At 45.3% G+C, this 17,500-nt stretch overlaps 1 protein-coding gene across 1 annotated transcript in view; it reads left to right on the top strand.

Moving 5' to 3' along the window:
• The window catches only part of LOC147017253 (stromal membrane-associated protein 1-like), a 76,119-nt gene that overhangs the window by 15,368 nt on the left and 43,251 nt on the right, over positions 1-17,500 (top strand). Inside the window, exons 2-4 of the transcript XR_015049412.1 lie at positions 1,252-1,911; positions 12,770-12,930; positions 13,104-13,776. The gene's annotated coding sequence lies outside the window, so the exon portion shown is untranslated. The remainder of the gene's footprint in view (positions 1-1,251; positions 1,912-12,769; positions 12,931-13,103; positions 13,777-17,500) is intronic.

The following is a 17,500-nucleotide window of genomic DNA, read 5'->3' as shown; positions in this document are numbered from 1 at the left end:
TTATTCGCATAACTCTAAAAGTATTGAACTGAATCGCAGCAAAATGGTGGGATGATTGGTTATTATCCGAGGACCATTTGATTAGATTTTGGGAGCGATCGGGTCAAAGGTCAAGGTCATGAAAAGGTCAAAATCGTCTTTTTACTATAGCGCGGTCAATTTGGATCCAATTTGCATGCAACTAATGCCAAAATGTTCAGAATTCAATACCCCATCTTGTGATATGTGACATGACGCAATGACGTAAAAACCCTTATGAGCGGTTGGGAGTCAAAGGTCAGGGGGGGTCACGACATTGCAAAATGTGCGGTTTTAGTCATAACTCGGTCAATTCTTATCCGATTTGCATGAAACCAACACCAAAATGTTGACTGTTCTGTTCCCCACACTCTAATACCAATTACAAAATTAAAAGTACAAAGGTCAAGGTCGACATCATGAAAAGGTCAAAATCGTCATTTTGTCATAGTGCGGTCGATTTTTATCCAATTTGCATGCAACCAATGCCAAAATGTCGTGAATTCAATGCCCAATCTTGTGATATACGATATGACACAATGATGTCATTACCTTTGTTAGCGGTTTGGGTCAAAGGTCAGGGGGGTCAACGACTTTTATTATCATAACGCGGTCAATTCTTATACAATTTTCATGTAAGTAGATTAAAAGTGTTTAGAATTCAATTCCCTATCCTGTGATGTGTAATATTTGATTTCTTATAATGTGACCAGTTGTCATCAGATTTACTTGACACCGACACCCAAAAAGGTCAGGGAGTTCATACAGAAATTGTACAATGTACGTGAATCAGTGTCAAACAGCAGGAAATTTAATGTTTTTAAGCCATCATAACACATATGAGATGTCAGATGTGGTATGGGATTAAATACCCTCACAATCAACGGTTTTTCGGGGGGGGGGAGGGGTGCAAAATGTAGCGTTGGCGAAGGTATGCACTCGACTGAGTGTCCGTGCTAGTTTTGTTTTGAGCGCTAATTTTATTCTCCGGCCTTGCAAGAAACAATGGGGATCATTTTGAGGTTTCGGTGTTCTCCTCTGTACTTCACTGAGATGAAGAGGTGTGGCTGGTCCTATTATTGGGTCATGTGACCTAGCCACACCAGTCACTCCAATTGGGTCCACCCTGATTGGCTTGTGCACCTGAGAACTCCTTGACTCAACGTCCATTGCTGGATTGATATAAACAAGTGCAGGACTATCCGTCCTTGACCTCTTTCTTATCATCCACAGATCCACAACCGCTGCTGGTGTGAAACACAGCGTGACGTCACTGCACTCTTGGAGGAATATGTGCTGGTGTGAAACGCAGCGTGACGTCACTGCACCCTTGGAGGAATACGTGCTGGTGTGAAACACGGCTTGACGTCACTGCACTTTTGGGGGAATATGTGCTGTGTGAAACACAGCGTGACGTCACTGCACTCTTGGAGGAATACTTGCTCTGTGAAACACAGCGTGACGTCACGGCACTCTTGGAGGAATACGTGCTGGTGTGAAACACGGCGTGACGTCACGGCACTCTTGGAGGAATACGTGCTGGTGTGAAACACGGCGTGACGTCACCACACTCTTGGAGGAATACGTGCTGGTGTGAAACACAGCTTGACGTCACGGCACTCTTGGAGGAATACGTGCTGGTGTTGACGGGGAGCGACGTCATTATTGCGAACTCTATGAGTTTGCGTGACCAAAGACGTCAGCGAGCGACGTTTACGGCTGTCATTAACGTTGCACCTGAGCCGGACAGGTACCGCCTTGTTTGTGGCTTCACGTCTCGCGACAGATCACCCAGGTACACCTGGAGGAGCCCGTGTGAGACTACATGTTCCAGGTGATATCGTGGTCTTTACAAGAAAAAGAGAATACTCATTCAAAGGAACTGAATCACAGGCAAGTTTGTTTATTATTGTTTATTATTATTATTATTATTATTATTATTTATTGTTATTATTATTTATTTACAGGCCGATGGCGAGATACAATGATGTACACTCACACTCACACTCGCACACTTGTTTTTGGGTAAAATTTCGAAATCGGACATTATAAAGAAACAAATAAAAAAAATACTTTGCCCTCATTTTTGTTTCTTGACTTTAAAAACAAATTAAACAATGTTGTATTTTGACTCAAATTTGAAATAACTGCTGCGCTGACGTCGGTGTCTTGTAACTTTTCGGGACCATGTACGAATTGCGTACGCACAGGTGTGGGAGACCTGTGAGACAAGGGAATATTTATTTATTTATTCGGCCCAGGCTGAGCGAAACGAGGTCGAGGTTGTTCATTCCCAATTCCTATGAAACACCCTGCAACCCACCCCTACAGAAAACAGACTTTTTGGACGTACCTGAGGTCTTCCAATCCCACTGTTCCCTCCAGGATTCCTAGACGTCATTATATCCCTCGTTCCCATTCAATCATCCAACTACTGCGTTTGTTATGTCACCTCTACCTCCCTGCCATCAGTATGATCACCTTTTTATCCATTGTGGTGTTGCTCCATCACAAGAATGGACTTTGGATACAATCCCCCCACCTACCCCGTAATTTCAAGCTCAAGGCGGAGGAGCGGCATCCAATCATTGCACTCGAAGGTTTGGAAATTAAAACAGCAAACAGCACATGTGTCATGTATGCACTTTGTTGTACACACAGTTGAAGCTCATGGAAGAGATAGTACATTGAAAGTATCAAGACGGAACAGACAAAAACGGGATGCAAAACACACGTGCATGGGGTGGACAAGTTGGACGCAGAAGGAAACTCCAAGGAGGGGAAACTGGAAAATTGGAAAAAGGAGGGATTTGGGTGGGGTTAACGAGGGTAGAAAAGATTATGGTTTTGGATTGGGGACGATCTGAGATGGTGATGAACAGCTGTCTCGAATACCTGGAGGGAAGGATGAGATTGAAGAGGATGTGGAAGTTAATTCCACAGGCAGGAAAAAAGAGGAACAAATGAGTGGAGGTGAGCAGTGATTTTGGATTTTGGTAGTTTTACCATAAGAGGGTTGATAACGGACCGTGTGAGCCCTGCAGACACCTGGGGGTGGGGGGCACAAAGCACCCAAAGAGCAGAGGGTGGAAGACTGATCGACCACAGACCTGTCTGCGATGGCGAAGTGATAGGTCCATCTACTCGGCTTCAGCGCAGAAGATGCCAATGATCTTGAAGGCCTTCGTTTCCGTGGTGTCAAACTGAGCAAGATGTGAGGCAAGGGAGAGCAGTACTTCATCAAGCTGTCGATGAAGGCCTTGTCGGTGGATAAGAGTTCAGGAATGTCAAGTGTCAAGGAAGGACTTTGTACGACGGTGGATACCCAGACGGCGGCTGGCTTTGGAGGCAGACTTTGAAATGTTTTTTTCCAGCAAATATCATGGCTGATACTGAGACGCAGGAGTTTGAATAACTGAACTTCTGCAAGAGAATTGTTAAGTAAATAGGAGGGTTTGCCAGACAGTCCTTTCATAGAGATAGTGAGAGTGTGAGATTTGGCAGGATTGAAAGTCATGTTCCAAGTGTTTAACCAGCTTGTAATTTTTCTTCAAGGTCTGAAGAGGATGCAGCCTGCCTGTCTGAAAATAAGTGATGTCACGGCAGAGGGTGGAGTCATCAGCAAATAGATAAAGAGGATTTTCGAGAGAGTCGGAGAGATCATTGATGAAGATCGGGAAGGTAGTGGGCCCAGAATATTTCACTCCAGCCTTGACAGGTAGAGGAGCTGAAAGGATTCCGTTGAGTGCCACACATCAGCTACAAGAGCAGAGGAAGTCAGAAAGCCTTGTGTGAAGTTGGCCTTGGATTCCACAGGCAAAGAGTTTGGAGAGTAAGGCAGGGGGTCAGAATGTATCAAAAGCACAACATGTGTCCAGAGAGATAGTCCTGATCTCATGTCTGACATTGAGGGCCTCCATCTATTGTTGGGTGAGTAGAAGCAGCATGTTCAAGGTAGGGTGACCTGGTGTGAAACCAAATTGGTGATTTGAGATGAAGTTGTTGGAGAAAAGGAAGAATTTAATATCAATTGCGATGATGGATTCCATGACCTTGCTGATGATTGGAAGTAAGCTGATAGGTCTTTTGTTGAGAGGATCAGTTTTTGCACATTTTTCTATAATGCAGTGATATTGGTGGATTTCCAAGCAGATGGAAGATGACCTCGTACAAATTGTAGGATGAATAGGGTAGAGAGGATGTGCAAGACCAGCAGAGCATGTTTTTAGGACATGTGAGCTGATGCCGTCCGATCCGGTAGAGTCGAGGGTTGAAAGAACCTTCTCCACCTTCTCGGGTGCAAAAGGGAGTCCAGGAGCAGTTGGGTACAATAGTAAGGATGGCTACTGAGAGTAAGAGGTTGAGGACACAAAATTTGGAAGCGAACATAGAATTGAGGGATTCGGCGTTCTCACAAGTGGAGTCAGCTGTGGTGCCATTTGAAGCGAGGGAAAGGATGGAAGTGGAGCATACACCAGAGACAGACTTAACAAGGCACCACAAGGTTTTAGAGGAGGGAGACAAGTTTGAAAGTTCATTCTTGAGGTTGGACACATGTTGTTTTCTGGCTCTCCTGAGAGCGACCACACACTTATTGTTGACTTTTTGGAATGCACTGAGATTGCTTTCGGTCGGATTTGCCTAACAGAAAGAGAAGACAGGTTGTCTCACCATAAGATTCAGTGCACCAATGGTGGGAATAAGGTTAAGATAATTGAAGATGAGATTGGATACATCTGTGCATGAGAAAGAGAAAGATTTATGTGTAGGAATTCCCAGCCTGAGTTAACATTAGAGGCAGTAGATATGGGAGACCAGTTCTGAAGTGATATGGCTGCTTGCAGTCCCTGCCAATCTGCTCAAGTGAACTTCCAGATTCACCATCATTGAGGCAGCTTTCTGAGAATAGCCAGAGATGTTTACCTTCACAAGCATGTGATCAGATCAACCAATTGGAGCAGAGAAAGAGCAGGAGACACTTGTGGGAAAGTTGGTCATCACCAAGTCCAGAAGGGAGGATTTATCATTTGGTGAAATCTGGTTTGGAAAATTTACAGATTAAATTAGTCCTATGGAGTCATAGAAGTCCTTTGTTGAAGTGCTATGGCTGGAGAGAGAGGGAGAGGTACCCACACCCAGCCAACTTGCATGATGGCAATTGAAGTCACGACATATGAAAAAGAGAGAGTTTGGATGAATGGATAGAAGTTTGTCCATGTTGTCAGAGATGTTGATGGAGTCATCACAGTTTGGAGGATGGTACAACACACAGATGAACAAGAGGTGAGAGTAGAGGGAAGTCACAGCCAGAGGTAATCCTAGGGGTTGAGAGGTATAAAGTCAGTGCAGAGGCTGTGAGAAATTGAGTTCATGATGTAAAGAGAAACTCCGTTGCTGGGGCGTTGTTCAGGCCTATCAAATTGAAGGAGACTAATGGAAAAGAGACACCAAGGAGTCGGGGACGTCCTGTGGGAAGACAGATTCTGTTAAACAGATGATGTCTGGTTTATCGGAAGCGGCCTAGACTGAGAAAGCTGTCAGGTTAGAGCGGAGGCGTTAGATGTTTGAAGTCAACACAGTTAGAGATGTGGGAAAGGAGTTGTTGGGATTGTGCAAGATGGAGGGGAGGCTTTGTGGGGGCAAGGTGAGGCTTTAGGGGTGGGGTTAGGAGAAAGTTTGAGTTTGTGGAATGCATGGAAAGGTTTGAGTGTGTGGGGTGCAGGGAAAGGAAGATTTGTGTGTGTGTGTGTGTGTGTGTGTGAGGTGTGGGAGAAGGAAGGTTTGTGTGTGTGAGGTGTGGGAGAAGGAAGGTTTGGGTATGTGTAGGGTGTTGGGGGAAGGATGCTTTGTGTGGGTGGGGTGTGAGGGAAGGAAGGTTTGTGTGTGTGTGTGTGGGGGGGGGTGGGGGAAGGAAGGTTTGTGTGTGTGGGGTGCGTGGAATGTACTTTCAATCACGTCAAAATTGTATCGATTTGGTGTTTGAAGATTATTAGAAAAACTGTTGAACAATGCATGAAAAGGTTTGTTCTTCTTGTTCTTCTTGTTCATCTGATGATCATGGCTGTGCTGCTGATGCAGTGCCACATTCAACTTAGAGCAGGAGTATGCAACTTGTTCAGGGTGCCAACAATAGCTCACCGACTCTTTGCAAAAGGGCACTGTGGGGTCTTTAACATTCACCAAAGGCGACAGGACTTTTTCCATTATAAAGGTCTCCTTCGTTCTTATGCAACACAAGGCTGCAGGGTAGCATCATTGGCTGAAGGCGTGGCTGTGCCACTGATGCAATGCCCTCTTCTGGTTAGTGCAGGAATTCGTAATTTGTACATTGTGCCGGCGATAGCTCGCCTTCACTTCACGAAGGAAACTATGGGATCTTCAATATCCACCAACGAATGCTGGCAGACTGGAATCTCATTTAACGTCCATCTCAGGGATGGCACACATTGATAAATCACCTTGTAGTTAGTCAGGTAGCAGTTGTCACCAACTTCAAGAATTTTGCCAACTTTGATTTTTCACTTTTATTTGTTCAAGGACATCACAATGAATCACTTTCAACTTGTTTTCTAATTTTCAGTTAAGTATTTCACCATGTGAGGGTGCTTTTTCAAAATGGCTGCCAAAATCATAAAAAAGCTGTTAAAAACGTAATTTTCACCAACAATTCCAGCAATTTAGAATGATATTTTCTAATGTTTTGGCCAAATGGTCTTCAAGTAAGTTTAACAGTAACCTTAAGTATCAAAAACATTGTAGTTAACGACTCGGAGGGCGCATTTCTCCAAGATGGTGGCCAAAATCATTAAAAAAATTCCGATAAAATGTATCATTCATTATAAAGGTTGCCGTTTTGGTTCAAATTCAACTGAAAATGTTCACCTTTATGCAGTGTCCCTAATGTTTTCACAAGTTAAAGATGATTTCCTTCACTACCTGACATATTAAGGTTTTAGTGATTTGGATACACCTTAACTCAATCAATTATTGTGTACTCGTAGACAATACTGTTGCAGGCCTACAGATGAAATATGTGTGGTGGTCTAAGAAAACCCATCGGAAGTCGCGATGGACAAGTTTCTTGTTTAAAACGGTCACGCAACCTAACAATTTATTCTTTTTCCGCCCATCGTTGCCATGTACGCTTATTCAAGAGTATGGAACAAGCAGGTCCATACTCTTTTGGAATAAGCGTGCATGGTAACATTGGGAAGTAAACATAATTGATATGTGTTTGTACCGTTTGTTCAAACGAGGAACTTGTCCAGCACGACTTCTGACGGGGTTTCCCAGACCGCCATACGTTATTGTTACGCTTTTTGGACAAGTATCCTGACATCAATTTTGTTTAGTTACCAATACTTGTGAAGTATAATGAACATTTTCCATGTAATACCATTTGAAGTTCAAATTATATCTCATAAGTTCATCACCCCTGTATTGTCTATGGCAGATTAATATTATAGGGCCTGTCAAATATGAACTGGTCTAAAAATGCTCCTCCTCTTCTATTTCTGCAATATAGTCCTCTGAATTTTCACACCCATCACCACATCCGCAAGCATCGGTGCACACCAGTGTATTCTTTCGGCATCCACATCTGTTTGTCATGCAGGAACTGCTTCAGGAACGGCTTTGAAGCTCCAAAAGAGCTTTTGGTGCTGGTGGATTTTCACTTAATACTGGTATCAAATTACCATCCTGAAGTTGCCAAGAATAGTTGGTTGGTGGTGGAATGTTGGGGTATGGCTTGCAGGATGACTTCCAAACCAATGCCATGAAAAACGTCCGTTCTGTGTGAGGTTTTAATGTTCCGAGGGTGGGAGGGAGTTGCCGGCCCTCCTTTCCATTCTGTGCAAACAGGGACCACCGTAACTCTCTTACACTCTCTACACTTCCAGATGGCTTGTACAAAATACATACGTAGCATTCCATCTGCTTGAAAACCCACTCTGGCACTTCAGTACTTCTTCCAAAAGCAGTAAATGCATCTAATATGGGGCCATCACGACTCATAAATGCCTTGAAATGACTTGTGACTCCCTTACCAGTAAATGTGCCCATGTTGTCTGTCCCTTTTGAAGGCATACCATCCCACCAAGGCATCTGCTCTCTCTTCCAAGTTTATGGTAGCTTTCCCAGATTGGTATCCTTTCTCCTTTTTTCCTATGTAAGCAGGTCATTGGAGGAAGCAATGGATAGGAACCTGTGAGTATAACTAGGACATCTGTATCTACGGAAAATACATCTAATTTGGCATTCTTGTCTTTGTGCATAACATCGATAGCATTTAACAAGACCAACTGGTCACCTTCCTCCAGGTTGTGATGCCCTGTAGTCATTTCTGACATTGACACTATGTCAGACAAGTTGCCATTGGATTTCATCAGTCAAAGTGGACATCTCTCTGGCTGTTATCAGAGAACCACCTCACTGCCGTTGAGTCTGGCATTTCACTCAAGCCGACTGGCAGGGTCTCCAAGCAGCCATCAAACTTATAGAGTGGTCTCCTATCGCTACTTTCTCCAACATCAACTCATCCTGGGAATTCTTTCAAAGAAACTTGCTCTCCCTCATGCACAGATTTATCCCCTCTCGTCTTCAGTTGTCCTACCCTTCCTCCCGCCCTTGGTTTACTGAAGCTTGTGGCGAGGCAGTTGTCCTGAAACAACTTGCCTTTGCCTCATGGAAAGCAAAACCAACTGAGGGCAATCTCAGTTCCTTCCATAAAGCTCGGAACAAGTGTGTATCTACCCTCAGGAGAGCCAGAAAACAACATCTTTCCAATCTCAAGTCTGAACTCTCAAATCTCTCTCCCTCCTCAAAATCGTGGTGGCGTCGAATCAAATCTGTTTCTGGTGTATGTTCCCCCTCCATCCCCTCCCTTACCTCAAAAGGCAGCACTGCTGATACCGCACGTGAAAAAGCTGAATACCTAAACTCGGTGTTTGCAGCTAAATCTTGTGTCCTAAACCCATCACTTTCTCTACCCACTTTACCCAGTCACACCCAACTGTCCCTGGACTCTGTGTCCTTTTCTCCTGACAAGGTGGAGAGCTTGCTGTCAAACCTCGACTCAGATTCTGCAACCGGTCCAGACGGCATCAGCTCACGTGTCCTCAAAGCCTGCTCTTCTGCTCTTGCTCACCCTCTCTCTGTTCTATTCACCCTCTCATTTGCTCAAGGTCATCTGCCATCTGCTTGGAAATCTGCAAACATCACTGCCCTGCATAAAAAGGTGCAAAAACAAATCCCTGCAACTTCAGACCAATCAGCCTTCTCCCAATCATCAGCAAGGTTATGGAATCCATCATCGCTTCAGACATGAAATCCTTCCTCTTCTCCAATGGCTTGATTTCCGATCATCAATTTGGTTTCAGACCAGGTCACTCTACCCTGGATATGCTGCTTCTGCTCTCCCAGCAATGGATGGAGGTCCTCAATGCCAGACAGGAAATCCCAGCCGTATCCCTGGACATATCACGTGCTTTTGACACGGTCTGGCACCCTGCCCTACTCACCAAACTCTCTTCCCATGGTATCCAAGGCCAGCTCCTCTCATGGCTCGCAGACTTCCTCTCCTGTCGCAGTCAACGTGTGGCCCTAAATGGAGTTCTTTCATCCCCTCTTCCTGTCCAGGCTGGAGTTCCTCAAGGTAGCTTTCTGGGCCCTGTTCTTTTTCTGGTTTTCATCAATGATCTCTCCGACTCTCTGGAAAATCCTCTATATCTCTTTGCTGATGACTCCACCCTCTGCCGTGCCATCGGTCATCCCTCAGACCAGCAAGCAGCAGCTTCTTCGCTCACTGCAGATCTGGATAAAATCACAAACTGGTCCAACATGTGGAACATGTCTTTCAATCCGGACAAATCTCACACTCTTACTATGTCTCTTCGAAATGACCATTTAGACCCCCCCCCCGATCCACTTTCTCAACAATCCTCTGGAAGAGGTCCTTTCTTTCAAGCTTCTGGGTCTCACTATCTGCCATGACCTTTCCTGGGAAAGCCACATTTCAAACCTTGCTTCCAAAGTCAGTCGCCGACTGGGAATCCTCCGTCGTGCAAAGTCTTTCCTCGGCCCTCCTGGGCTCCTGACCACTTACAATGCTTTTGTCTGTAGCCTGATGGAGTACTGCTCTCCCCTCTGGGCTGGTGCTCCTGCCGCCCACCTTTCTCGGCTTCACGCTGTAGAAACCAGGGCATTTCGGATCATCGGCATCTCCCGCAATGAGGCTGAGTCTTTGGGCCTCTCACTCAATCACCGCAGGTTGGTCGGTGGTCTTTCTGTCTTCTACCGTCACCTCTCCAGCCTTGCCCCCCTGCTCTCTCTGCGATTTGTCCCCACCACATTTACTCAGGGCGTTCAAGGTCAGCCAACAACCCCCTTCTGGTAAAACTTCCAAAATCACGAATCACTGCTCACCTTCACTCTTTCATTCCTCTTTTTCCCCGCATTTGGAATAAACTCCCTCACTCTATTCTTTCCCATTCTTCCTTCCAGGCTTTCAAAACAGCTGTTCACCACCACCTCTTATTATCCCCCATCCAAATCCTTGATCTTTTCTACCCCCGATAATCCACCCAAGCCCACTTCCTTCAAATTCCCTGCTTTCCTTTCTGAAAGTCCCTGTAATGTCCATCTTCTATTCCCCATGTTCCCCGTCCCATCCCTCTCCCTTCCACAGATCTCCTAATATGTCTGTTCCCCACTGTTTTGTCCCTCCCACTCCCGCCCCTCTTGTCTCATGCCCCCTTGATGTGCGTTGTGTGTTAGCTCTCACACGAGCCTCGACAAGGTATACAAAAAAAAAAGTGTGTGATGCATCACCAGAACCATCTTTGGGCTTCCTTTGTAATGATCTCGCAATTTATCCGCGAGATATTGGGTGAGTTCAGCTTTAGTGTCAATGTATGCCAGAAATGACTTCACATTCTTGATCTCTGTGGAATCATTAACATGGTAATGAATGCATGTGTTCTTTTTGGTCCTCTTGTCTCGTGTTGTTTCTTTAAGAGACCCAGCTAGATACTGGTCAAAGACTACTCGAATTTCCTTATATGGTTTACTCGTGCTGCCAATGATTTCAACAAATGTGGCTGCAAAATGAGCAGCGGTAAACCTCTTATCTCTCTTTGTCACCATGTTGACAATGCATATTGCGTCTACTATCAGAATTGGTGTTGCTGTGTCGCCATTTGCATCTTCTTCTGAAGGCTTACATCTTATGGTAGAGGCAGATTCATGACAGATTGCACTACCTGGGATTTACCAGAGAGCATTATCATACTACCATCTGGCTGAAAGTTGGATGGTGGAGTACTGTCAAATTCATATTCTCCTATTGCATCTTTCACTTGGAACTCAGGTCGACTTTTGGCGACAACCAGTAGTCTAGAAAGCAGGTTTCTCTCCTGTTTGATGGACATCAACTGGCCCTTAACCTTTGCCTTTACTACAGGTCCAACATCCCTGAAATAGGCAATATTGTTCTTCTTCTGCGGATCCCAAAATCCAACTGTCTTTTCAACCATTCTACTCAAAACAAACTTCTCTATTGACTCTCTTCCAAGTTGATCACGATTTTCAATGCTCTGACGTACTTCACTCGGGGTTACAGCGAATGTCACTCTCCTCAAATGGGTTTCCTTGCTTGCTGATGACCTGCACAAGCTTTGCAGCATTTTGCACCAACTCAGTACCTTTATCGCCTGTTAAATCATGATGGAGGGATTATGCTTCTCTGCTTTCTACTCCAGCGTAGTCTTTAAACTCTCTCCTGTGATTTTGTGAACATTTAAACTCCTCTCCTGTGAACATTTTTCTGTGATTTTGGCAGCCATTTTGAAAAAGCGCCCCAGGTGGTGAAATATGACACTGAAAATTGGAAGACAAGTTGAAAGTGATTCAGTGTGATGTCCTTGAACAAATAAAAGTGAAAAATCAAAGTTGGCAAATATATTGAAGTACTGATCCAATAGTGACAACTGCTGCCTGACTATTGCTTGTGAAACACTGGCATGACAGTTTATAGCTGGGTCTACATTCAATGTCAGGCAAGACAGTTTAGAGATGAGTGTGTGTACCTCCAGCTCAACTTGACAGACCTATAATGGAGGTGAGTGTGAGGGAATCTGATAGAGATGTTTAATATAAATAATGAAAGGTAATAGACAATATAAGTTCAGAGGGGTTTCTCAGCAGAATGGACAGTGGCAATAACAGGACCAGGAGCCACAGTCTAAGAGTTAAGAAGAGGCCTTAGGGCTGTAGTAAGGTAGGATTCTTTCACTCAGGGAGTAGTAAATGCATGACATAGTCTCCCTGCAAATGTAGCAGAAACAACATATAGTTTTAAAATTGAGTTAGGTATGTTGAAGTAGTGTGATAAGGGGTTCTGAGTTATTGGCAGGATTGTGCAGGCTCATTGGACCTCATGGCCTCTTCCTGCAAAAACGTTCCTTCATTGTAATCTTATGGTGGCTGGCGGATGGGACGTCCAGTTTAATGTCCATCCGAGAGACGGCACACACACTGATGCCTTGTTCTGCCTGTGAAACACCAGGATGACAGTTTATCGCTAGTTCAAGATTCAAATCAAGGCTAGACATTTTTGAGGCTTATGTGCATAACTTGCGGCTATTCTGCCAGCCCAATCTTTTTATGTCTTCGGACTTTAGACCCAGTATTTGTTCTTTGGCACAGCACAATGAAATAATCGTATTTTTCCTCCTTGCACACCTTATCTTAGTCATGGTGCAGGTAACGAACAGTGCGCTGCATCTCCTGACAGCCACACCTCCGCAGCCGCTCAAGCCAGCCATCAGACAGCACGACCCTTCTGAAGGTCTTTGCGCGAGCCGAGCCAAGAAGCCAAAGTTGCATGTCACCTTCAACCTCGCCAAAACCAAGGTACGTTTTGTGCCCAGAGTACTGCAAGGCCAAGGGTTCCTGCGGATAAGTCTTTCGTTGTTTGGGATGCGAAATAGACATGTGTATATACCACCCTCAGGTCCTATTGGGCACAAAGGTAGTGCACCCTCCTTCCTTAAGTTCATACTCATAATTGTGTTCTTCCTCTACAGGCTGGATGCCATGGTCCACCACTTCCTGGGAGAAGCAAAAGATCTCTACCCGGTCCACCTCTCTCAGACACCAATAGCAGATGCACAAAGGGTACACTGCAGGACTCAAACCCTCAGAAGCATCGTAGATCTTTTGACACATGTCATCTGACTACATCTTCTTTGGTTTCACCACCACAAGAAAAGAGCTCTGTCGGATCATTCCATAGCCAAGGAGCGATGGTTCCCACCAAGGCAAACATAAATCAATATGCAAACTTTAATCGGGGTGCACATTCACGTGTAAGACTTGGGAAAGCAAGTGTCGCCGGAAGAGGAGTTGTTTCAGCAAGTGGAAAGAGAGTTCGGGTTAATGGGTGCAGTCATGGTATTCAACCAGGGTGTACGTGTCCTTTGAAGGACAAGCAGACAGATGTGTCTGGACACAGTGATTTACACCAGATGGCTTGCATGTTCCTCAGTCGACTGAACCTTGTGCGGAACAGACAGCACAAGGAAGAATCTGCTCATTAGGTGGAAGCATTCTGGGTGGACTTTTCTTCGAGATAAACAGAGGAAGACAATAGCTGTGGAGGAGGAAAGGTTGATTATAAGGAGTGTGGGAGAGGAAGAAGATGGTGGCTGGGATAGGTTGGGAGAGGCTCAACATTCGGACGGAAGGGTGGGAATGAAGGTGAGAAGTAGTATTGAAGGTAAAAGGAGAGTGAAGTTTTTAAAGTGATACAAGCAGCATTTCCTATTATGACTGTGTTTGTTGTGCAGGACCTTTCAGGCATGAGGGAGGTTTTGAAGTGTTGTGAAGAGTGCATATTGAAGGGAAAGGTTTTCTTACCCACCTTTAATTGTGGGGACTTAGGGTTGACTCCTTCTTCATCATCATCATCATCATCATCATCATCATCATCATCATCATTATAATCATCATAGTACATGCTCTATATATAGCATTGGTTCTGCCGAGGTTTCTTCATCCGAGTTATCCTGGATGGATCACCACTCCAGTGGAGGATACCCGGCTGTGTGCAGGATCAATTTGTAATTTGGTCATAATGCCGGCAGTAACTCACCTTACGCTTCACAAAGGACACCGTGGGATATTTAATGTCCACCAACTAATGCTGTCAAATGGAACGCCCAGTATAACGTCCAACCAAGTAACAGCACACACCGTAAATGTGTCGCCCTGCCTGCGAGGCACCAGGGTGACAGTTTGTAGCCTTCATTTGAACCCTTCCCATATAGGGCAGAAATGATCACTGGACTGACTGCTACTGTGTAGGCACTGGCAAACCACCCAGCATAACCCTTGCCAAGAGTGCTTTAGCAGCAGCAACTCTCTGTACGGAGCATCTATATATTAATACTGAAGGACCAATTTTGTGCTCCTCCTAGCGATCGCGTCACGTTTTTCTCGGTACTGTGACCTGGACTGAAAGAAACTTCATACCTGTAAGAGTGCATCGCACATAGTGGCAATAGTCAACTTTCAACTCTGAAGCAGAATAAACACTTTTCGTTTTACATTCGTTTACATGGCGACGTGTGACGTCACTGCTGAGAGGCGTCAGGACGTCATGACATCATCGGTCATTCGCTGACGTCATCACGTCTGTCATCGACAGACCGTTACCGCTGAGAGGTGTAATTCCACTCCTCGAAAATAGCGTCTGCAATGTAAAACCCTCTTCTGCACATGCTGATTACCTCAGAATGTGAATTTGACACAAAAAAAAATGCAACAAGAAACATTGTATCTTCTATCTATATATTAATACTGAAGGACCAATTTTGTGCTCCTCCAAGCAGTCGCGTCACGTTTTTCTCGGTCCTGTGACCTGGACTGAAAGAAACTTCGTACCTGTAAGAGTGCATCGCACATAGTGGCAATAGTCAACTTTCAACTCTGAAGCAGAATAAACACTTTTCGTTGAGACGGGGGCGGGGGATGAAGAGACGGGGGCGGGGGATGAAGAGACGGGGCGGGGGATGAAGAGACGGGGCGGGGGATGAAGAGGTGGGGGCGGGGGATGAAGAGACGGGGGCAGGGAGTGAAGAGGCGGGGGGCAAGGTAAGCATATTTTTGGGCGGGGGTAAGCAAATTGAAAGCGGGAGACGGGGGGAAATGGCGCAGGGGGTGAGTGGGCGGGGGCTGGGGTGAATTAGGCGGGGTTGAGTGTGAGGGGGTGGACAGGGGGCGGGGGCAAGTGGGGCGGGGGATCAAGAGACAGGGGGTGGAGGGAGTGAAGAGGTGGGGGCAGGGCCGGGGTAATTAAATTTTTGGGCGGGGGTAAGCAAATTGAAGGTGGGGGTGGAAGGCCGGGGGGAATGGGGCAGGGGCGGGGGCAAGCACGCCCTGTCCAGTCCATGTCCCTCAAGTGTGGGTGAGTTGGTGAGGGTGGTTGAATGAACGGAATCCATCTGTGACGGGGTTTCGGCTCGTGGCACATTGATGATGATCATGATGATACTCATATTGAAGAATAACAAGAGCGATAATTGCTTTGCAGTACATGGCCCCTCCTGGTCCCACTGTATGTCTGGGAGATAAAAATTTGTTTGCGTTTAACGCACGCTCGAGTCGATACTGTAACCAAAATGAAAGAGAAGAAACTCTCTAATGTCCCGTGTTTGGGTCTATGCGGCAAAATCAAAGGAAAAGCAATTTTCATTTACTGATATATTTAAAAGTCGAGAAACCAATAAAGACAACTAGGATAACAAACCAGAGTTTAAATTTAATTTGCTTTAACGCACGCTCGAGCCAATACCAGAACCAAAATGAAGAAGAAGAAACTCAAAATCACCGTGTTTCATTCATTTCTTAGCTTTGCCTATTTTATATTTTTATACCCGATGTACAGGGTGGCCATAAAGTCTGGAAACGCAGGCGAATAAACAAATGCTTTATTGACAGACAATTACAAAACATGTTCAATGACATTACATGACATGTTCGATGTGTTGTCCGTCATGAGACCTTCACCGCTCCTTGTTTGGTAGGGGAGATCCAGTGCAGATTGTCTTGTGACCATTACCGCATGTTTTGCTTGTCAACGGGGAGGTGACCTTTTATTGGGGAGACTTACATGAGCAACATTTATGTTTCCAGATTTTATGGCCACCCTGTACATACAGTGGGGGAGAACAAGAATTTGATACACTGCCGATTTTGCAGGTTTTACCACTTACAAAGCACGTAGAGGTCTGTAATTTTTATCATAGGTACACTTCAACTGTGAAAGACGGAATCGAAAACAAAAATCCTGAAAAATCACATTGTATGATTTTTAAATAATTAATTTGCATTTTATTGCATGACATAAGTATTTGATACATCAGAAAAACAGAACTTAATATTTGGTACAGAAACCTTTGTTTGCAATTACAGAGATCAGATGTTTCCTCTAGTTCTTAACCAGGTTTGCACAGACTGCAGCAAGGATTTTGGCCCACTCCTCCATACAGATCTTCTCCAGATCCTTCAGGTTTCGGGGCTGTTGCTGGGCAACACAGACTTTTAGCTCCCTCCAAAGATTTTCCATTGGGTTCAGGTCTGGAGACTGGCTAGGCCACTCCAGGACCTTGAGATGCTTCTTACGGAGCCACTCTTTAGTTGCCCTGGCTGTGTGTTTCGGGTCGTTGTCATGCTGGAAGACCCAGCCACGTCCCATCTTCAATGCTGTTGTTGAGGGAAGGAGGTTGTTGGCCAAGATCTCACGATACATGGCCCCATCCATCCTCCCCTCAATACGGTTCAGTTGTCCTGTCCCCTTTGCAGAAAAGCATCCCCAAAGAATGATGTTTCCACCTCCATGCTTCACGGTTGGGATGGTGTTCTTGGGGTTGTACTTATCCTTCTTATTCCTCCTTCTTATTCCTCCAAACACGGCGAGTGGAGTTTAAACCAAAAATCTCTATTTTGGTCTCATCAGACCACATGACCTTCTCCCATTCCTCCTCTGGATCATCCAGATGGTCATTGGCAAACTTCAGATGGGCCTGGACATGCGCTGGCTTGAGCAGAGGGACCTTGCGTGCGCTGCAGGATTTTAATCCATGATGGCGTAGTGTGTTACTTATGGTTTTCTTTGATACTGTGGTCCCAGCTCTCTTCAGGTCATTGACCAGGTCCTGCCGTGTATTTCTGGGCTGATCCCTCACCTTTCTCATGATCATTGAGGCTCCACGAGGTGAAATTTTGCATGGTGCCCCAGACCGAGGGAGATTGACTGTTATCTTGAACTTCTTCCATTTTCTAATAATTGTGCCAACAGTTGTTGCCTTCTCACCAAGCTGCTTGCCTATTGTCCTGTAGCCCATCCCAGCCTTGTGCAAGTCTACAATTTTGTCCCTGATGTCCTTCGACAGCTCTCTGGTCTTGCCCATTGTGGAGAGGT

The sequence above is a fragment of the Eptatretus burgeri genome, chromosome 11 (genome assembly GCF_056783735.1).
Source record: "Eptatretus burgeri isolate ZD-2024b chromosome 11, Ebu_testis_v1, whole genome shotgun sequence".
In the NCBI taxonomy this organism is placed as follows: Eukaryota; Metazoa; Chordata; class Myxini; order Myxiniformes; family Myxinidae; genus Eptatretus; species Eptatretus burgeri.
Note: the sequence above shows the minus strand (reverse complement) of the source record. Positions and strands in the feature narration are given on the sequence as shown.